The sequence below is a fragment of the Anabrus simplex genome, chromosome 2 (assembly GCF_040414725.1).
Source record: "Anabrus simplex isolate iqAnaSimp1 chromosome 2, ASM4041472v1, whole genome shotgun sequence".
Taxonomy (NCBI): Eukaryota; Metazoa; Arthropoda; class Insecta; order Orthoptera; family Tettigoniidae; genus Anabrus; species Anabrus simplex.
Window position 1 is genome coordinate 1,140,028,653 of NC_090266.1, and position 23,623 is coordinate 1,140,052,275.

A 23,623-nucleotide genomic window follows, 5' to 3' on the forward strand; every position below is an offset into this window, starting at 1 on the left:
GTAAAGAATTCTTCTTTTTGTTAATTGTTTAACGTCGCACTAACACAACGAAATATTTCGGTACCGAGCTCGATAGCTGCAGTCGCTTAAGTGCGGCCAGTATCCAGTATTCGGGAGATAGTAGGTTCGAACCCCACTGTCGGCAGCCCTGAAAATAGTTTTCCGTGGTTTCTCATTTTCACACCCGGCAAATGCTGGGGCTGTACCTTAATTAAGGCCACGGCCGCTTCCTTCCCACTCCTAGCCCTTTCCTATCCCATCGTCGCCATAAGACCTAACTGTGTCGGTGCGACGTAAAGCAACTAGCAAAAAAAATTATATATATTTCGGTGGCGAAAGTAAGGGAAAGGGCTGGGATTGGGAAGGCAGCCGTGGCCTTAATTAAGATAGGCCCTACACTCCCAGCATTTGCCTAGTGTGAAAATAGGAAACCATTGAAAATCCTCAGAGCTGCCGACGGAGAATTTCGAACCCACTGTCTCACAGCTGCGCGACTCTAAGAACGCGGCCAACGAGCTCGGTCATTCTCCTATTCATAACATAAGGGCTACTGCGTAGTAACAAAATGCCCAGCCGCATTTGCCGTAGAAAGTAAATTTGTACTAATTTCTAGTGTGCTATGGCATCTTCAGTTGGGAGATTCTTGGAGTTCCTTGGAATCGAATCGAATCCATGTCCATCTAGGAGGTCGTCTTTAGCACCTCGCCAAAGAAATCCCCACTGATGCATTTTAAATTTCCAAATGTCTCCAACAATATATAGTATTGTCCTCTAAGGCGGTACTTACAAATGAAGCCATATGTCTCATTCTACTACTGACCAAATGCTAATTTAAAGAAAATAACTGGAAGATTGTTATTACTTTAGATTTGACTCACATTCCCGTTTCCTTTCCTTGAGGCAACTGGAATAATTGAAACTCTTTCCACAAACGTATTTATTTTCGTTACTTTTCTTCTTTTGTTTGGGTTGACCGGGGAAGTCGATTGAAGTGGAACTAAGACTCAATCGTCACACAATGTTAAGCTCTCTTCCGTCTTAAAGTGTGCTTGCATTTCATCATAAGAAACTGTATGAATTTACGGAATTTACATAGATATTTATGCATACTAAGGAACATCATATCAAGGCCGTGAATAAGTAACTGCAGTTCCGCTGACAGAGCCTGACGTGAGTTCATTGCTCCTTAAGGTAAAAGTCTACTGTTGATCAATATTTGTAATGCGAAGTTCTGCATTCAAGCATGAAATATGTTACTCGGGTACGTGCTAAGTTACAAGGGAGGATATTTGGTTCTTGGTTGGTTCTTGGTTCGGCTTGTTATATCCAGTTTGTGAACTGCTTTACCTCTATATACTTAGGTCTTATGCAATTTAATTTGAGTATCATCCATTACCTTGCAGATTACTGTAAGTCATAACCTAAAGCTCATGACATTTTATTTGTTATAATTCGAGACAATTTAACTGAATAATAGCATCAGTATTATTAAGGGTTTATTTTCTGGTATGTATATGCATTCGCGTCAGAGTCTCAATTCCCGTTAAGAAGAGAGTCTTCCGTATGGCAGAAAGAGAACAGAACAATAAACTGTTACAGTAAGTGATAGTACGAAACAGCTATAATACCTGGACTACAGACGAGCTCCAGACCGATCAATGGTTAAGAATAGCTTGTTCGGTCCTAAACGATGCAGCTTACTTCCTCCACTCCCTCGAGTTCACGTCTTTCACCAGGTAAACATTGACTTTAGCAAAATTGCCTTGGTACTAAAGTGGTTTGTGTTCTAAGCCATTAAATAGGCAGTCTTCTCTAATAAGTTTCTTCGATCCGTCCAGCGTTCGCCGTAGCAAATCTATTTGCGTCCGGTAGAGGCAATGGAGGAACATTTCCTGAGTTAGCACCGGACATATTGCCCTCTAATGGATAATCTATTCGGAAAAAGGATAAATTATCTGAGTAAAATTCTTATATAAAGAAGAGCAGTAAACATTTAAAGTATTGAGAAAGTAAATAGGACTAATACCCTAATAAAATAATTCAATTATCTGCACATATGTGATAACTGTCCCTACCGTACATTATCAAGTATTGTTGAATGGTGTAATTTTGGAACATGTCAGTCCCGTAGTGTAGGAATCACGGGTCGCATGTGTGCTCGTTGAGGGACACATTTGGTTCAATCCTCGACAGTTCCAAGGATATTCATCGTGGACCGAGGACTGGGATGGGGTTCACTCATCCTAATGAGCCCAACTGAAGAGCTGTGTCACAAGGAAAGCAGCGGATCAAGAAAGCCAAGGAAGACTGCTGAGAAGTTGTCTTGGAAGACCAAGATTTTCAACTGGCTGTGTCACAGTGTTGGTTGTCCTCTTCTTGATAATTTCTAAAACGTATTACGTTTGTCACGTGTTTGAAAAGCAGGGTCAACACTCAATCTTCGAAGAATGACACTACGGCACAGAGTGGAGATAAAATAAATTCAGTGTGGCCGCTGCTAGCCTGGTGCAGTCATTCCAAGGCACACTCGCCAACGAGGGTGGAAGGTAAAAGAAATTTCGTGTTATTGTGGTGGTGGATAGTGTGTTATGTGGTATATGAGTTACAGGGGCGTTGGAGACAGCAGATTAGTCCAGTTCCCGGGCCAGGATTATTAACCACTTAAGAATAAAATCCTGACCAGGCCGGAAAGTGAATCCCGAGCCCTCTGAACCGTAGGCCTCTACACTGATCATTCAGTCACGGATTCGGTCTTAAGTGAACTCGTGTCCTCGTCCTGTGGTTATACAGATTTATTTTGGCACATTCCCAATAGAGATTAGTTACATATAAATTTGATTGACATACCACCCCTCCTGCTGTTCAAAAATCTATTGTAATACCGGAATCCCAACCCCGATCCTTAAGGATGGCAGCTAAGAGCACTGATCGTTACGCTATGGAAGTAGACCAGAGTGTAGGCAAAGCGATAGAATGATTCTCTTCAGGAAATATTCAAATATTCTATGTTAGAACTCACTCGAGACAGCTAATTCAGGGAGCAAAGCAGCGGCACCAACTGTTAATGAAAACCATTGATATCTTTACACCTTATTATTCAGCGCCGATCAAAGCGAGGCATAACGTTTTGGACTACGTATATGCGTTTTTAATATGACGCACTTCGTAATGAAATTTTCCTGTGTTGAATTCTGGGATTGAAACCATATTTAATACATTTCCTGGGAATGAAACGGTATTTAATATATTTTCTGGGATTGACACCATATTTAATACATTTTCGTCAATAGCAGTAGTTGTTGACGTCGCACGATTTCTTATGTATGTATGTATGTATGTATGTAGGTATGTATGTAGGTATGTATGTATGTATGTATGTATGTATGTATGTATGTATGTATGTATGTATGTATGTATGTATGTATTCAAACATACAAACTTACATACATACGAGTATATCGGCGCTGCTCAAAGGAAACCTTGTAACTCCTTCAGAAAAAGCATCACAGAAGAATCCCAAAACTGAGTGGTGATCAATGGCCGTGGAACTGTTCCTGCCATTTTCAGTGCTTAATAATAACCCAATTATTCGATTATTGGAGTCTCCTATTCCCTTTCCAGTAAAGCTGCAAGACTTCACAACACAGATAGAGAAGCGTGGATTACTCGTGACTGTAATTACGAGGTTTTCGTTGCCTGGCAACGATGTACTGGTATATACACGAGTATTATTATTAATACAACAATATATAAATATGCGACGACTATATACAATGCTACTGAAAAAAATTAGAGCGAAGGATTTCGAAACAAAAAATGTAAAAGGAGCAATGCAGCATAAGTAAGCATTTTTACTTAGGCAGTCAATGCGAGGTAAAAACGAACACATATTTTAGAATGAATAGTTCGAAAAGGGGACGAAAACAATAAATCCGAAAAAGATAATTTTTTTGAAAATGAGATGGCTCAACTATTTTCTGAATTTCTTACCGAAAACAGAAGCTATGATAATTGTGCGTACCCTTTGAGACGGCCCGACGTTGATACGCGTACCGCACTTTGAATACCAATGATCTAGGTCATTGGCCCCTGTTCGATGAGTAGTCATCCCAAAGACTGGTTGGATTCTATACCATCATCTGCGATAGATGGCTGAGGAATCTCTGTAGAGGCAATTGTTTTATCATATCTCTTATTCTTGACCCTTGTTGGCAACAAGCTTGAGGAATATTCTGAACTGCTGAACGACTCAGACCCGAGGTAAAACGAGCGCAGCAAAGTGGAGCCTCAATGTCTCTTCGACGAGGCATTACGTGCGGTAACTCTACTCCGCTCGAGGTCATTCGTGGAATATTGGAAGCTACTCTACATGCAATGTCTTCCAACAAATGTGTTTCGGAGATGAATTCGTCTTTATAGAACGAAACTCCTGCGTTGAGCGAACCGGCATCGCTAATTATTTTGTAGACAACACTAGCGTTCTCACTTGCCAAAAACGAACCAGATTGTTATGTTTGGCATCGATTAAAACCAAATACTTTTAGACATTCTAATAGACCAAGGGATCTTCGAATTCTACACAGTAACTTCACTGAAGGGCTTGATGAGCTGATTTTCCATTTAGAGGCCTTGTCGTTTAGAGTTACACGCTGTTGACGGTTACTCAAATAAGAACTAAAAAAACTTAAGCGCAGCCAGGTCAAAATTTAGTAGTTCCATTTTCTTTATCATAGTCTGAATGTCTATAATGTCAAAGGCGCTACTGAAGTCAAGAAGGATAAGTACAGTGAGCAGTCGTTTGTCCATAGCGTTTCTAATGTCTTCAGTAAGCTTCAAAAGTGCTGTTGCGGTACTGTGACCCTTCTTAAATCCAGACTGCAAAGGGTCCAAAAGAGCATTTTTATTTAGGTACTCCAGAACTTGCTCGTATACTAAACGTTCAAAGGCTTTAGAAAGCGCAGGGAGTATGGACACCAGACGATAGTCAGAGGTTGATTGTGGGTCTAAACTCTTAAGTACCGGTATAATATTGCCTGTTTTCCAGACAGTTGGGAAAGTTCCGTTTAGCAAACAGTAGTTCAGTATGTGCGTCAGTATAGGCAGGACAGCACCCATAATGGTATGTATAAAACTAATAGGAATATCATCTACACCTGTGGCCTTTGATTTAATCGAGTACAAAGCATTTTTAACCTGATTTTCTGTGACACTGTGAAATGTGAATGGTGGATTGGCTGGAGGGGAGGGCGGTGAGTCGGTGCAGTTAATTGGGTTAAGCTGAATATTTATTCTACTAAAGTAATCGTTCAATTCGTCAAGTGGAATGACAGGAGTTGTCTGTCTCGGTTGATGTTTTCCTCTTCCCAGAGCTCTAAGTTGGTCCCATGCACGATTATAATTTATGTTGTTAGCTAAATTCCGGAAATATGCACATTTTTTATTTCTGATTAACTGCTTTCTGCGATTTCTTAAGATGTGGTAAGATTCGAAGTCTGTGTCATCTAGGGTTTGTTTATAATGTCGAAATAACGAGTCACAGTGGGCCATCATTCTCTTGGTTTCATAATCTAGCCATGGACAAGAAGGGCGAGAAACCTTTATTTGACGTTTAGGGGCATGTCTGTCATATAAATTATATATATCGTCATATATATCGTCATATATATAGTCCGTCTACGAGAAAAATACCGGAGGCCATACGCCATTGTTTATTATTAGACTTTTCCAATCACGAAAATACGGGCGTTTCGCCCCAGTGTACTGTCACTTCATTGTGCTTAGAAGGAGACTTACAATGGTGACTCAAGTGTACACCAGTCACCAGCGCCTTTCAGAGGTGTGGCATTCCAAATGATGCAGTCGTTGACACACAGGGGCAAAATGCTAGTAATTTCACGATTGAAGAATCTTAAATAACTTGAATACCTTCAATATTTGCAATCAGTGAAAGTAAGTCATGGTTCCTTTGCAGAAATCTGAGGAATTGGTTTATGGCTTTTAGTGTCGGGAGTGTCCGAGGAGATGTTCGGATCGCCACGTGCAGATCTTTTGGTTTGACGCACGTAGGCGACCTGCTTGTCATGATAAGTATGCAATGATGATGAATACGACACATTCACCCAGCCCCCTTTCCAGGAAAATTAACCGGTGATGGTTAAAATTCCCGACCCTGCCAGGAATCGAACCGGGAACCGTATGACCTAAGACCAGCAAGCTAACCATATAGCCGTGGAGTCGGACAGAAACCAAATTTTGATATGTAATTGCTTGTTTAATTATGATTATATTTTAACTCCTATATCTCAACTTTTCGTACATATTATGAATTGCACTCAACCAACTGGAGACTTCCAGAACTCTCTCCGTTTTGTCAATGGACACTACAAAATCCAGATCGGAACAACGAGATTAGTTCAGCATTATAAATGACACCATATATGCCCTTCAAATTTCCCTCCAAGAATATTATTTAAACGAGCGGAGGTTTACTTGAAATCTACTAACTGTATGTTTGTCTACCTAAGTCGATACGCCATTCTAAAAGCTGGTATTCTATTTCGCGTTCAGAAATGGTAGAACGCATACTAACACCATGTAATAATACATGTGGACACTAATTGATATCCCCTGTGTGTACAACATTAGTTCCAAGGCAGGCGGTATCCGGCATGAGAAGCATGAATATGCATGAACTGTGTGACACATGCATCAGTGACAGTCACGTCATTACAACTGTCTATCAGGAGTGTTAGACCTTGAGGTGGGCTCCTTTCAACAAATGTCATCAACTAGGAATTATATTTATTCACTAATATTCCCACGTTCTGGAAATCTACCGCACTCCACGCAAAGGGAAGTAGGAGATACTGCCTTTCTCAAGTCAAATATTGTTACATCCGTAAATACTTGCTGATCATATGAAAGATACGTAGTTCAATTAATTGCAATCCACCAAATCCGCCCGGTATGGAATGAAGGAAAAATGACTGACGATTTGCGATGAACATTGTTTTAAGGAGACGTGTAACTAGACACGGGCGTAACGAATGTTATACGGACCCGCCTACAAAAATTAAAATTCGGACCCCCTCAAATAAAATGTGAAATCTATGAAACAAACTCCATGGCGCAACAGTCCCGAAGGGCCGTGGCCTACCAAGCGACCGCAAACCTCTGAATAACTAATACAAATTCAATTACAGCAGGAAGAAGTAATGGAATATATTGTCAATTTATATAAAGAAAGGAATTATTCATTATTATAAGATTTCAAACAAAAATATATTATATTAAATTTAATAATATTATTAATTAATAATATTTATAATATTTAATATAAAATATTAAATGCGAGATTAGAGTTGATGCCGTCCTGGTCGGGGCATCCAAATGTCATCAGCACATCAATATCATCACAGGAAAATTAAACTAAATTCAGCAATCTCCGTTCCCTCACAGGCGTAGAGGATGTGTGCGCGTGGGAGGATCGGTCTCCGAAAAACCTAAAAAAATAATATGAACTCATGATTCGCATGTGTGAATTAGTCATGCACTGAAATGCTATTACTTAGGATATGCATAGGTTGGTATAGTGCATCGCGCGCCCACGTGATTACTTGACTCACCCTAATTTATCAAGTCATAAATTGAAGTCTACCATAATTATATATATATATATATATATATATATATATATATATATATATTGCAAGGTGTCTACGGGGCCCCTTAAAGGCCCAGGCCGCCTGCATTGCTGGAAAGTAAGCATATGACTTCCTTGTTAGCAATTTTTTTAAAAAATTAGTGTATTTAATAGTGATCTGGTCATGTTGATACGCTTACTTTTCATTCCTACGCGCTGCTCTGAATGCTATTCCACACATTTATTGAGTTCTTCTGCCCACGCGGTAATTTCCAGATATAACTTAACCGCTTCTAATACTGAATTTTTACCGAGCTCGATAGCTGCAGTCGCTTAAGTGCGGCCAGTATCCAGTATTCGGGAGATAGTAGGTTCGAACCCCACTGTCGGCAGCCCTGAAGATGGTTTTCCGTGGTTTCCCATTTTCACACCAGGAAAATGCTGGGACTGTACCTTAATTAAGGCCATGGCCGCTTCCTTCCCACTTCTAGCCCTTTCCTCTCCCATCGTCGCCATAAGACATATATATGTCGGTGAGACGTAAAACAACTTGCGCAGAAAAAGAGATATTACGCAGCTGAGAGCAATGCTTTACAACTTCATTCCTGAATGTTAATCCTCTACGACAGAACCGGGAATTGAACCTGAATCAACTGTGTGGCAGGACTCTAATAGGTCATGCAGTCGAACATACTTTCTGTTTCCTAGACGTGAAACTAAGATCAAAACAACTCAAACTATGAGCTAATTCAACAAATGTTTTTCTACTATGCACCATCACATTCCAGAGAGATTTACTAATTCTCTGTCAATGGTATTAATTTTTGTTACTAATGTCGTTTATTCAATGTATCATACTGCTGTTAATCTGAGGAGTCGCTGGAGTAGCAAAATATGGTCGTTCCATAAACAAGCAAGTAATTAAACTTTGCCCAGAATGTTAAAAATGTTTCGCTTTATTCTCTAGAAACGAAGGTTAGAGACCTGTGAATATTTTATTCACATTCTGATAATTCTCATTATTTATTAATATGTTGGTAACTACAGTTATTTTAACTGATGTTCTAAGTCGAACTTTATAGTTGTTTATACTTCTATGGAAATTGAGATGAGGTTAACATGAAATCTGGTAGCAAACTATCACATTCATTAAACATACATAAGATATTTCTTGCGTATTACGAGATACGAATATGTAATACGCTTCAACTTGCTTCATCTTGTGTTTCTAACAAGTCTTGCAGGGGGTAGATAGGCAGCCCGCTCAAACAGTCCGCAGCCCGACAAGTCACAGCGCTGGCCTCTACCAAGGACAAGTTACGTCGCACGTTCGAGAGAATTCCATGTTCAAAAATAAAACTCCTATAATGACCGACCTAGCCACATAAAGGTATCCGTGTTAAAGTTTCAGAAAAATCCATGGTGGGAAACAAGATAGCCCACGAGAAAGTAATCACGATATCGGATGACGCCAGAGCCGAAAAGTATATAATGCCTGTTGCTCACGGTAAAATTTTCTGTAAAATTTATTGTACAATAATTTAATTTTATAAAATTTCTGTTGCTCACGGTCAAATTCAAGTTTTATAAAACCTTTGATAAAACTTTTCATAAAATAGGACATGTTCTATTCCGTAACATTAATTTTACGAAACGAACCAATCAGCGAACCTGATATCACGGTGATGCTGGCGCTACGTCGTGAGAAGATTGCGAAGCTCGATTGTAAACAAACACTTCTTTCTAAAATGGCAGGATCCGGGTGGACTAAGGAAGCTGTTAGTGTTTTACTGACGAATACCAGAAATATCCTTGTTTGTACGAAGTTAAAACGCCACTTTACCACAACAGAAATGCACGAAGAGAGGCAAAAAACACAATCGCCGAATTCCTATATGAATACTGGTCTTCTAACCTCAACTAATTTTCGACCAAGGACCTTCTTCTCTTCTTTTGATCCAATCCCGGTCCAGCATTTCCTGGCACTTCTGTTCTTCCTTTCTATCACTGTACAACATATAATTGCAGCTAAAGCAGCAACTTTTGCTTTGTTTGTTGGAGCCATACTCTCACAAACATTGTAAGTTGAACAGCTGATTCTTGGTTTAAAAGTTTATCGATAGATGGCAGCACATACATATCTTAGTTCAGAAGTAAGTTCATAGATGGCCATCCTGATGTTTCCACGGATTTTATAAAATAATTTTACCGTGAGCAACACAACTTGTTTTTACCAAATTTTTATAAAATTAATTGTACAACAAATTTTACGAAACATTTTACCGTGAGCAATAGGCATAAGAGAGGGCTGTCAGGCTGGAGTATTTAGCATTCATCGTTGGAAGTTCTGAGCCGTCAGGCTCGCCATGTAGCGCCCTGCTCGAAGTGCTGTCGAAGGTCTGCTAGAAACTCTGTTCAAGTGAACCCGATATTCTGTGAGTACAGTGAAACTTATAACTCCGTGTGCAAACGAGAACATGGAATGTGTTCGAGTCTTTAATATATTTTGATGGACACTGGAACTCATAACCGTGTTTTGTTAATTCCTCTGATTTGGTGACCGGTTGTTTGCGCTTGTTCAAATACTCTAATTTTCATACACACAACATACTATATCACTAACCACCACAAAAGCACGTAATAGTGAATATATCGCTCCACATAGTGTTGGCGTCCAGCATCCAGCAGTGAAACAAAGTCAAGTCCACGTGTGCGGCGCAGATAGCACTCGAGACCACACCAGGGTGTGGAAGAAGAATAAGGAGTAGAATTCATTTAACTAATCAAACACGGAGTAAAACTTATATGCAGATTGGAAGTGCGTGTTTTGTGGGTGAACCCAAAATTTATACAGTATACTGGCTATAGAATGGTCTTCCAGGAGGCATACCCTCCAGAGAATTCTGCCTTGTATGGAATGATTCTAAATTCTCTTATTTATTACATTTCGAAATAATGTTCTGGAAGATGCTGATACTAACCACACGATAGGGTCATATAATAATATAGTGTGGCTATTTCTAGCCGAGTGCAGCCCTTGTTAGGCAGACCCACCGATGAGAGTGGGCGGCATCTGTCATGTGTAGGTAACTGCGTGTTATTGTGGTGGAGGATAGTGTTATGTGTGGTGTGTGAGTTGCAGGGATGTTGGGGACAGCACAAACACCCAGCCCCCGGGACACTGGAATTAACCAATGAAGGTTAAAATCCCCGACCCGGCCGGGAATCGAATCCGGGACCATATGAACCGAAGGCCAGTAAGCTGACTATTCAGCCAACGAGTCGGACGATAGTTTTGATATATTCTGTAGAATTTATGAAGGGGACACAACTTCAAAAGTTGCCTGAAATGTCCCTCAGACGCAAGCACTAAACCAATTTTATGTTCAAATTTGTCGCTGTCAGATGAAAATTGTCGGCAGCTTTTGAAGACTACTGAGTATTGGAAAGGATACAACAGTCTGTATCGTCAAGTGGTATTGCTGTAGCATGTTGTTGCAAACTATAGAACAATATGGGGAGAGCACGTTCGGTTATTTCCCAAGTTACCATGTACATGTCTCTGTTAGACTAGAACACGCGTGCGAGTGTAATCGCTAGTTTATCTTTCATTCTGGACGTGCTCCCTCTCTACTTACTGCTCTAGAGCACGCTCTGTCACTAACATGAACACATGCATGTAGAGTACTTTTTTTTTTACAATTTACTTCACGTCGCACCGACACAGATAGGTCTTATTTAGACTGTTGATGCTTAGTTCTTATCAACAGCATGTATTGCTAAGATGGACAGTTTTTGTCCTGATTGTCTTAAGGTATAAAACCGCGTGGTCATCGGTCTGTATCGACAAGAAAAAATGTGAAGAAGATTATACAAAAAGACAAAAAATGTGAAGGGACGATCGCTTGAAGAACAAGACAAGAGGTAGTCGTGAAAGAAGGTAGGACTGTCCTTACATTACATGCTCTAATATCCCAGAGTCGGGAGAAAACTAAATGTGAAGATCTTCAACATCGAAAGCTCATGAAAAATGAAATGGCGTATGGCTTTTAGTGCCGGGAGTGTCTGAGGACAAGTTCGGCTCGCCAGGTGCAGGTCTTTTGATTTGACACACGTAGTGACCTGCGCGTCCTGGTGAGGAAGAAATGATGATGAAAACAACACGTACACCCAACCCCGGTCTCAGCAAAATTAACCAATAATGGTTAAAATTCCCGACCCTGCCGGGAATTGGACCCGGGACCCCTGTGACCAAACGCCGGAACGCTAACCATTTAGCCATGGAACCGGACATCGAAAGCTCATAAATCTGATCAACAATAACATTACATTGACCATTGATATGTTGTGATTTTTCTCTTCTGCTGCTACTCACCTCTAATAGATGGGATGACTGCTGCATCTCGAATGAAACAGCCTGCCTGAATATCTGCGGAAAGTAGCTGGGGAGTTAGATAACTTTGCACATTATATATCATTGTCCCGTCAAAGACTGGTACTGAAACTTGTTAACCGTAATCCCAGGACTGGCCGGGAATCGAAACGTCTGAATAGAAGTGTAGTACGCTAACCATTCAGCGGAGGATTACCGAGGTAGGCCCTATATCCGTACCCTGCTGTAAAAATAAAAAATAACCAAGGAAAATCAGCCCCAGAATTTGTCTGGTGTGAAGATAGGAAGTTTTCTTCAGGGCTGCCGACAGCGGGATTCACACTCGCTACATAACCCGTGCCGTACAGCAAACAGGTCGGTAAAATTAGAGAACCAATAATGTCAAGCTGAAAATCAACACAATCTGAAAAAGCGTATTACGTCAGCCTGCATCTAACGGGATTTCGATAAAAGCATTTGAGAATCGCATGGTATTATCAGGGACTTAAAATGAGTATACAGTGCTTCCAATAAATGTCGGCCAATTTCATAGTAACAACGGAAGAATTCTAACGGAAACTCTTTGTGATGCCGACTGAATGGTGTTCTCTGATGTTCTGTATTACATATCACGCTAACAGCGTATCGTAGCAGAAGGGAACTCGATGACCAATGCGATAATCCATAGTATTTATCCAGACAAGTAACGCGATTCAGAGCTTGTCACAAAACTACCCTCGAGTAGCCTCTGCCTATATATAACTTGTCACTTCGCAATTTGATAGCTGGAGAGAAAATAGCTGCTTTGACAGCGTAATATTGCCGCAACCGAACAATCAGCTGTTGCCACATAAAAAACGAACACAGCTCATCATTACCTATCGACTTACTAAGAAATGGATGACAGTCTTTCTGCAAATTGCAATGGCTAATATCTTATAAAAGAGATCACAGAAGCCCTACGTTAAATTACACACATAAAATTAATTAAAGTCAACTAGTACATGTTTCGTCCTGGTATCGTGGACATAATCAGCTATAGCTTAAATACCATTGAAAACTAAAAGATAAAAGAAAAAAAAAGTAAACTTGTGTCCTCATCCCGAGGTGGTGCAGCTCTTTGCAGGCACATCCCCAATGTAGGTGAGCTGCATGTACCATTTCAACCACATACTAGTCCTCCTACCATTCTGAAATTTCTGGTTGTACCGGGAATCGAACTCGGGCCCCCGAGGACGGCAGCTAATAACACTAACCGTTACGCTACGGAGACGAACAAAGATAAAAGTGGCACATTACAAGAAATGGGTAAAGTTACATAAAGGCTAAAATATCAAGGCTTTTAAGCAGCAAGGCACATTAAAGGGACTGATAGGCATCTTCAGAAACCACACCTATAGACCTTAACAAACACATTGAAGTTACCCTGTTTTCATTTAACAGAAAACGTTTGTGAAATAATATAATTTGGTTATGGTAGACTTTGTACTTGTAGCTGTGGAAAAGTTGTAGAAAGATGTCTAATATAATAAAATGAATTACTTTGGAAGATTACAAACAAATTCCTCTCTTTAGCATCCCTTATTTTTTGAGACATTTTAAAAAGCGTTTCGTATTTTATGTCATCTTGAAGTAAAGAAAACTGAGTTTTAACGAACCCTCGAAACATACTATACCGGGATTGACCGTTCATAAAGTATTTCTTAAACACTATACACCATAAAGAACTGGTAAAGTATTGGCGTGTGTATCTTTCGAGCGCTCACATAAACGAAGTTCCACAAAAACAAGTAGTCGACCCGCACAACGCTGCTTGCGTCATCGCCTAGCCAGTGCTCATCAAGGACAGATTGCGTCATACATTCTCGAAACAACTACCCAAGAATGTTTTTTAATCCTAAATCAATTGAGATATCGATTCGTTAACAACAGCATCTTATAGTGCACATTCCAAACGTTTACTCATGTTCATTTCTCCAAAATCGATCCAGGGATTACAGAGATATTCAAGGTTTTGTAAAACATTACGTCACAGCCATTTTATATAAAAGGGCACCACTCTGGGTACTGTCAGCAGTTCACCAACAGTTCAACAGCAGTCTACACCTCGACGATATTGGTTTGCCGCGTGCTACGAAGTCGTACCTACAAGACAAGAGTATGTCCGAATGAAATGCGAACTTGTGGACATAGAATAATTCCGGTGTTACGGAACTTACACATTTCCAGTGAGTAGAACCTTATTAAGGAACTTATAAATATTCGAGTTCAACTCCAGGACTTGTGAATCATAGTATAACCAATAATTACGTGTGTTATATATGTCAGAAGAACAGTTTCAAAGTAAACTTGATTGAAAACATTAACATTACGACTTGAGTGATAAGATATTCAGATATTTGGCTAATGGACTTCTTGTACTACAAGTGTTCTAGTGGTTCACTTCTGACATTGTGGAGAATTCAGTAGTTATAAGTGATATGTTCAAGTGAATTGAACTTTGCTAACAGAAAATGATAATAATAATATTAATAATAATAAGTGCCCTGTGTAGAATGCAGTAATTATAAATGCTACTTCCGAGTGAATTGTACTTTACTAATAGACACTCGATGTCACAAGTGCAGTCGTAGATCTCTTGAGACATTCGTTTAAAATGCAGTAATTACTAGTGATATTTCCATTTGAACTCTGATGTGCTAATTGACACTTCATCTCACAAGCGCTTTAGAGTCGGTCGCTGCAACGTTCAATACAAATTATAGAACATTTAGAAATCATTCTAAGTTAAAGTTATTTCATCAGACACTATATTTTCTGATGCGAATTGTAATAAACTGTGCAGTAATTATTGCAAAGGAACAGTGTAAATTTCCAGTTAAGTGGGAAGACACCACGCAGATGAAAGGATTCAAACTTTGTTTTTTTTTCTTTGTGTGTGTTTGGAAAACAACCACAATTTTTTCACACAAGTGCAACTTATTTTACCAAACTAACATTCTGGTTCTAAGTCAGAGCTGAGTCAATGAAAAAATATTACGTTACACTTACGAAGTGCTGTGGTTTACGTGAAATCATTCCAATACTCGGAAGACAGTTAAATGTGGACACTCGCGTAACATCATCAGTGAGTGATTACCCCACGCCGAGACCTTCTAGAATCGACGACGACCATCGTGGTTCGTGGTTCGTGGTTCCATGGTTTGGTTGCTGAACACGAGGGATCGTATTTCCATGGTTAGGTCGCTATTCAACAAGAAGGATCTATGGAGACAACTTCACTGTAACCAGCACAATTATACGGTGAACCTTACGTGAATAAATTCAGTATTAAAAAATCTGAACTCTTTGTAGTTGGGACCTCTCTCTGTACCCAGCTCCAGGTCTACACCCAGTGTTCCTTGTGACTGAGATATCTTAAACTCTCCGAAATAACTAGTCGTGGCTTATCATTAAATAATTTCCCGGAACAATATCTGAATCAGAAGTACCACTATTTACGATTTCGCTTATTTTCTCCATACATCGAAAAAAATGTTTGAAGCTTCTGCAACCATTCGCAGGTTCGCTCCTTTAGACGCTTCCTCTGATATTGCAGCTGCCCACTTTCTCTTCCCATTCCTCTCTGTTTGCTGAGATATTTTGTTGTAGTATCTTAGTGATACAGTATTAGATCCATCACTTTGCCTTTCATCTTGACAATGAGAACCTTCAGTATAAAAACCGAACAAGTGTCTGTGCGGTTGAGCTACGTAGGTGTCAGCTAGCATTCGGGAGATAGTGGGTTCGAACTCCCGCTCTCCGCAGCTCTCAAGATGGTTTTCCGTGTTTTTCATCTTTGCGCCAGGAAAATGCCAGGCTGTACCTTAATCAAGGCTGCGGTGGATTCCTTCCCACTCCTATCCGATCGTTCCCGTAAGACATGTCTGTGTCGGTGCGACGTAAAGCAAAGTTAAAAAAAACTTCAGTAGAAATATCACACAATTCTCTTTCGAATTTACGATCGAAGTCATCGGCACTGGCATCATCAATGCTATGAAGCAGATCAATTAGTCTCACGTTGCGATGAATCAAAATTACTTACTATATGTCTCTTCATTACACGCTCATCGAGGAAATTCGTAGCAGACATTATTGGCCATGGCGCTGTACTGGAAGCTTGTGAGCCACTATAGGTACAATGAGATGAACCATTTCTTTCTTTCTTTCTTTCTTTCTTTCTTTCTTTCTTTCTTTCCTTCTTTCTTTCTTTCTTTCTTTTTTTCTCTCTCATTTTTTACAATCTGCTTTACATCGCACCGACACAGATAGGTTTTACGAAGACGACAGGATAAGTAGGGGCTAGGAATGGAAACGAAGCAGCCGTAGCATTAATTAAGGTACAGCCCGAGCATTTGCCTGGTGCGAAAGTGGGGAAATCACGTAAAGTCGTCTTCAGGGCTGCCAACAGTGCTTTACGATAATTCTCTCTATGGTCTTTGATTCGATGTTTGCAATCTTCAACTGTAACAAAGAAATACATCTACTCAGAATGCGTGTTATTTCTCTCCTATATATGTTAAAATTGTACTATGGTTAGCTTCGTAAAATATTGCGTATCGGGCGAGTTGGCCATGTGCTTAGGGGCACGCAGTTGTGAGCTTGCATCCGGGAGATAGTGGGTTCAAAACCCACTGTCGGCAGCCCTGACGATTGTTTTCCGTGGTTTCCCATTTTCATATCAGGGAAATGCTGGGGCTGTACCTTAATTAAAGCCACGACCGCTTCCTTCCAACTCCTAGACCTTTCCTGGATCTGAGGGTTGGTTCGAGGTGCACTCAGCCTGCGTGATTATAATTTACGAGCAATCTGACGGCCCCGTTCTAGAAAACCAAGAATAACCTTGGGGAGGATTCTTCCTGCTGACCATATGAAACCTCGTAATTCGCAGCCCTTCGGGCTGAGCAGCGGTCGCTTGGTAGGCAATGCCCCTCCGTGCTTCTTGCGCTGTGGGGTTTGTGTTTGGTTTGTATATTATCTTTCAAACGAATTACATTGGAGCCATTGTAATTAAATAAACTTCATAACTAATAATAAAATAGCATGGGCACAAACATGAATACCTGTAATTTGTTGCTCAAGTGTAAATACAATGTTATCAGTAAATCAGTTTTGACGAAAATTGAAGATTCCTCCTTTTGATACCAATAGTGACATTTTTTCTGTAGTTCTTCTGAGAATTTACATAATTACAATTACGAAATATTTACTGTGCGTGTAGTATTTAGTTAGAAAAAAATATAGTAGGTCAGTTGTGATATTACGTTAACATATCTGAACCAATATATACTGCTGTAGTTCATATCGATACCGATTATCTTCCATACATTTCCTTGTAAATTTTGAATACAGACAACGAAACAATGTCATTGTGTTCGTAGAGCTCTCCGATATTGTTTTTTATGCGTCGGTTGAGAGTATTTTGTTTTCCCGTAACCGCAAGCTGAAGGCTTCGCGTTTACATTTGAAGAAATTATTGTGAACGGCTCCACTGAATAACACAGATAATCTTTAACTCTAACATTGCCTTAATAGAATTATTCTACTTGAATTAATCATAGCCCGCCTCTGTGGTGTAGCGGTTACTGTGAATAGCTGCTACCCCCGGAGGATCGGGTTCGATTCCCGGCTCTGCCACGAAATTTGAAAAGTGGTACGAGAGCTGAAACGGGGTCCACTCAGCCTCGGGAGGTCAACTGAGTTGAGGGGGGTTCGATTCCAACCTTAGCTATACTCGAAAGTGGTTTTCCGTGGTTTCCCACTTCTCCTCCAGGAAAATGCCGGGATGGTACCTAACTTAGGACCACGACCGCTTCCTTCTCTCTTCCTTATCTATCTCTTCCCATCTTTTCACACCCCTCTAAAAAGGCCCCTGTTCAGCATAGCAGGTGAGGCCACCTGGGTAAGTTACTGGTCCTCCTCCGCAGTTGTATCCCCGTTCCAAACACTCACGCTCCAGGACACTTCCCTTGAGGCGGTAGAGGTGGGATCCTTCGCAGAGGCCGAGGGAAAAACCAACCCTGAAGTGTTAATAGATTGAAAGAAGGAAAGAAATGACCACAAATGATTTGGTCTAACCATCACCACACTGGTCTCCCTCTACTTCTCTTAGCTTCCATGACCAAGTCCGTTATTCTCTTAAGTCACCTACCCTCCTCCACACTTCACATGACCCCACCACCGAAGTCATTTTATGCGTACGGCTTCATCCGTCGATTTCATTTCTAACTTAGCATTTACCTGCTCATTGCCATTGTTCCTAGTCCTACCAACTTTTGTCGGGAATCATTCTCGATAGTTTCGCGTCGAAAATTTATAAATAAGATATTTTTAAAATTTTGTTTCAGCACCGGTAAAGATACAGTAAGTTTTATTGCAACGATAGGGTAGGAAAGGGCTAGGAGTAGGATGGAAACGATCATGTTTTTTACAGTCCCAGAAATTGCCCGGTGTGAAAATAGGAAACCACGGAAAACCACATTCAGGACCCCCGACAGTGGGGTTCGAATCCACTATCTCCCGAATGCAAGCTCAGAGCTACGCGACCGTAACCGCAGTTTTCACTCCCGTACAGCAAAGCCTATCTCAAAAGAGACCGATATAACGTTAGTTTTGCCTGAGAACTGAGTTCTTACTCACACAGTATCGTTGATAGCAGTTGCGACCTCAGTCCATTAACTTTGCTGCACCACGATTAAATTTCGCTTGGTCTTTCACGTCGTGTTGGGTATGGTAACCATATGTCCCGTTTAAGTGGAATTGCCCCACTTTAAGGTCACAACATATCGCCCCGATTTCTTTTCTACATAACTGCTATTTCGCCCCATTTTTTGTGCACCCTTTATAAGTTTATTATAACACTACCACGATTACCTAAAAATGAAAATAATTGTTATACGTAGGGATATGCCACATGATTACGCCTACTACCTATTAATAAAATTAAGAATTAGTCCCTGATTTTTTAATTCAACAGTTATCACTCCTGTGCCTACTGCCTTATTGCATAGTGAGAATTAAAGCGAGTGGGACAGCTAAATGCCTAGTTAGCAAGTTACTTTCCATCTTAATGTAAATATGGATTAGTGAGTTGTTTTTGATTTTTATAATATTTAATACAATACCTAACTCAGAAGAGTTACAGAAGAAATGGGACTATTGGTATTAAAAGGAGCAATCTTCAATTTTCATCAAAACTAATTTACTATTACCATTGTAGTTTACTACTAGCCCTCTACTGAATTAGAGTATATTGTTGTTTTCTGAAAAATGAACAAAATGCTATCGTTTCAGGGCATGGAGTTGAAACGTTGCTTTCAAGAAGAACAACCTCCGCCATCGGTTGGAATCAAATGGGACAATCTCCACAACTACCAATCAGTTCTTTCCCTTCCGGTTATGTGAATGCTGCCATATTGGTTCAATGGAGTTAAAAAGTGCGACTGTCCTGCTGACGTACGCTAATTTGTCGAATTTCTAGTTATATTGGAGGTATTTTCGGTGTTTTGAAACTATATAAAGGCGCACGAAAATATTATATTATCAAAACAAGCTGTAACTTTCTGCGTAGTTTTCTGTGATGGATAAAGTATAGCAAAACTTGACACCTGTATCAACTACAAAAGCGAGCAAATGGACTCAGGATCAAAGGAAACGGAAATCAAATGTTGCTAAAATACTGAGGTAATAAATACCTGTGCAGAGGTAGAGGAGGCGGCCAAGAAATGAAAAATATATTGGAAAGCAATATCAAAATAAATTTTATGTTTAGAAGAGTAAAAGTACAAAGGCTTCTGCACAGATAATGTTCTGAGGCCAATTGGATCACGGAACTTGAAATTTGCCCCAAGTAAACGAGTAACAATAACGCGGGGTGTCAAAAAGTGCGATAGAAATGTAAGAGGGGAGACAGCATACCGTACTGACACTGACATGTCCATGTTCATTACAAAGAAAAACTGTTCCATGTGCGAACAATGTACAGAACTTATCAAAAGCTAAACTGAAGACGTTTCGAAGCTTTCATCATCCCATTTCGATGAAGACTGGAAGATGCTTCCCGATATTCGATACTATGATAATTAATTTCATATATGAGTTTTGAACAGTGTTCATCATTAGCTTTGGTGCTGTGATCCAAAGCAAAGGTTTTTGTGTGTAGTTCTAAAATTACACATCAATTGTGTTTAATCTTTAAATTTTTGTTGAAGAAGTTATGTCCAAAATTACAGCGCACTTTATTACAACAGTTATCCATAGTTTACTAATTTCTCCTTCCTTTATTTTACTGACTTCCTAAAGGGTGAAGGCTTTCGTTAGTTACTGAATACACTACTCTTAAATTTTATTGTATCCTGTAATGTTTGTATTGGTAATCGGAATGTTCGTAAATATAATATCTAACATGTTTCATGTTGTCATGTCTTCTACATAATATTATCTGTCACTTTTGTAATACTATGAAATAAACGCACCTTATAATGCCATTCTTGAACTTTTAATATAGAGTGAAGAATGTAAATAATATTACAATGGCATTGATAATAATATAAGTAGTGTAGGGATCACAATTATGTATGTTATTATCAGAAAGAGCAATATACATGCATGTTGATATCAAAACGAACAATATCCACGAAAATCGTTCATTTTGTATCAAAAGGGACGATTTCCAAAATAAATTAACTATTAATCATATGCTCGGTTTTCTTTGATTAAATGCACTCAAAACGTTTGCTCTAGAATAAGAAAAAAGTCATTCAGGTAGAGATAATATAAATACAATGGTAAAAAATTTATTCCTACTGCAAAATGCAGGAAGGTGGAGATTGCTCCTTTTGACACCAATTGCATCAAATATCATTGTTTTCGAGCTGCAAATAATCATCAAAGTGCTGAATGTAAAATTTGTAACTGTATTGAACCTATTTCGTATGGTAGTGGTGCAGATTTAAAACATGGGAACCTTCTGATAAACACAAGGCGAATTTTCACTCAGCAGATTATTCTAAATAAGTGACCTCGTTTTTTATAAATTCGAAGAGACATGACAATTTTTGTGGCGTCGACCGAAGTCGTACTCTCGTTTCATGTCGTCAAACACAATGAGGGTCACCTTTCAAATTACTGTAGTGTACAGCTTCAGAAGAAAATAGATTTAAATTCAAAGTTTGCGAGCAAAGCGTAGTGTGGAAGAACTAAGCGCGAAGCTATATTTAACAATGGCAATGCTCCAAATTCTCAAAGTAAGCAGAAATTTCTGTACATAGAACTACGTATTTTCTGTTGCCACTGATGACAGCAACCACCGTCATCATAATATATTTCCCACAACTTTTCATTAGGTGAAGGCGAGATTGCAAATCAAACTGTTAGATGTTGGTGAACTGCAGAACGAAAAGTCTGAAGCAGTTTTATATTGTACATTCATTGTCATGTAACTTCAAGCTGTGTTGTTTTTGTAACTGATACCACAAACTATAATTTTGGGACATGGTAATAATATTTTCACACATCGTAAGGAGCAATTACATGACAATCATATAGCAGGCACTATGTTTGGCTGGACACTGTTCAAACTGACTTTGATGTACTTCCTGTAGATGTGGACAGCATTGTCATGGAGAAGTTTAATTAATTTTATTTATTCACTATCCATGTTCCTAAAGTAAAAAGTCTGAGTGATGTTATACCAGTAAACTATGGAAACTTACACTCATAATAAAACACAAGGTGGTTGTCATTGCCAGCTATTGAAACATTCTCAATTACGAACCTTTAAATTCATATTTCTTGTCTCAGTCGAAGTATCCTTCTGTTATTAAATCTTTCTTCAAGGATTCTGTCAGTGAATGCTATATTTTGTTTGTACACTGTCAAATGAATGTATTCCAAAAACCCATTCTTAGCACAAAAAAAAAGAAAGATCTATCCGTGAATGTCATCAATTTTAGGGAAGGTTTTGAAAAGCATTAGTGAAAGAAAATGCGAGAATTGTATATCTCTTACCGTCAAACCACTTTTAAATACCTGTGCCAATCATTCAGTAAAGAGGTTTCAGATAGCTGGATCAACTTTTCATGACGCAACATTTGGATGTTTAACTTTCATGTACGCTGCTACAAGAATCATCAAATTGGTCAGTAGTAGTATAATTGGACAGTTCGGCCGCCACCTCCACCTCAGGCTCCCAGTGGCCACCTCCACCTCCACCTCAGCCAGAGGCCTCCCAGTGGCCACCTCCACCTCCACCTCAGCCAGAGGCCTCCCAGTGGCCACCTCCACCTCCACCTCAGCCAGAGGCCTCCCAGATGCCTCCTCCACCTCCCGCGGGAAATTTGAATTTGTAAACAAAGCCACGTGCTTTTTGACAGCTGTCATCGACAACAACGCATCGCAAACCTCAGTACTGCCATCTTGACGGGCCTAAACCTCAGTAGTGCCAACTTAACCTAACTAGCGCGACGTAAACAAAGCCACGTGCTTTTTGACAACCACGTGCTTTTTGACAGATTTGTAAACAAAGCCACGTGCTTTTTGACAGCTGTCATCGACAACAACGCATCGCAAACCTCAGTACTACCATCTTGACGGGCCTAAACCCCAGTAGTGCCAACTTAACCTAACTAGCATGAGGTAAACAAAGCCACGTGTTTTTTGACAGCCACGTGCTTTTTGACAGATTTGTAAACAAAGCCACGTGCTTTTTGACAGACAACAACGCATCGCTAACCTCAGTACTGCCATCTTGACGGGAATAAACCTCGGTGGTACCAACTTAACCTAACTAGCTCGAGATAAACAAAGCCACGTGCTTTTTGACAGCCACGTGCTTTTTGACAGCTGTCATCCGCCATCTTTAAACTACAGAGCGCTGTGCTGCCCTCTTTCGTCACCTGTCATCGGCAGTGCTGCCATCTTGGCGGGCCTAAACCTTAGTGCTACCAACTTAACCTCACTAGCTCGAGATAAACAAATCCACGTGCTTTTTGACAGCCACGTGATTTTTTGACAGCTGTCATCCGCCATCTTTAATCTATAGAGCACAGTGCTGCCCTCTTTAGCTACTTACCTTTGAAATGTGGTGGCGGATAATTTGAAAAATGCTTTTTGACAGCAGCCATCTTGCATCGCAAACCTCAGTGCTGACCTCTTTAGCTAGATACCTGTGGTAGCAGACAATTCCACGTGACAGCAGCCATCTTTAATCAAGAGAGCACCGTGCTGCCCTCTATGTGGTAGCGGCAAATTGAAAAATTCCACGTGCTCTTGTTTGGAAACAAACTCACGTGCTTTTTTGACAGCTACCATCCACCATCTTTAATCAACAGAGCACAGTGCTGTACTCTTTAGCTAGATACCTTTGAAATGTGGTGGCGGCAATTTGAAAAATTCTATGTGCTCTTGTTGGGAAACAAAGCCACGTGCTTTTTTGACAGCTGTCATCCACCATCTTTAATCAATAGAGCACCGTGCTGCTATCATGCGGGCAATTTCATCACCTATCACCCGCCATCTTTAATCTACAGAACACCGTGCTGCCCTCTTTATGGCTACTACCTTAAGCATGT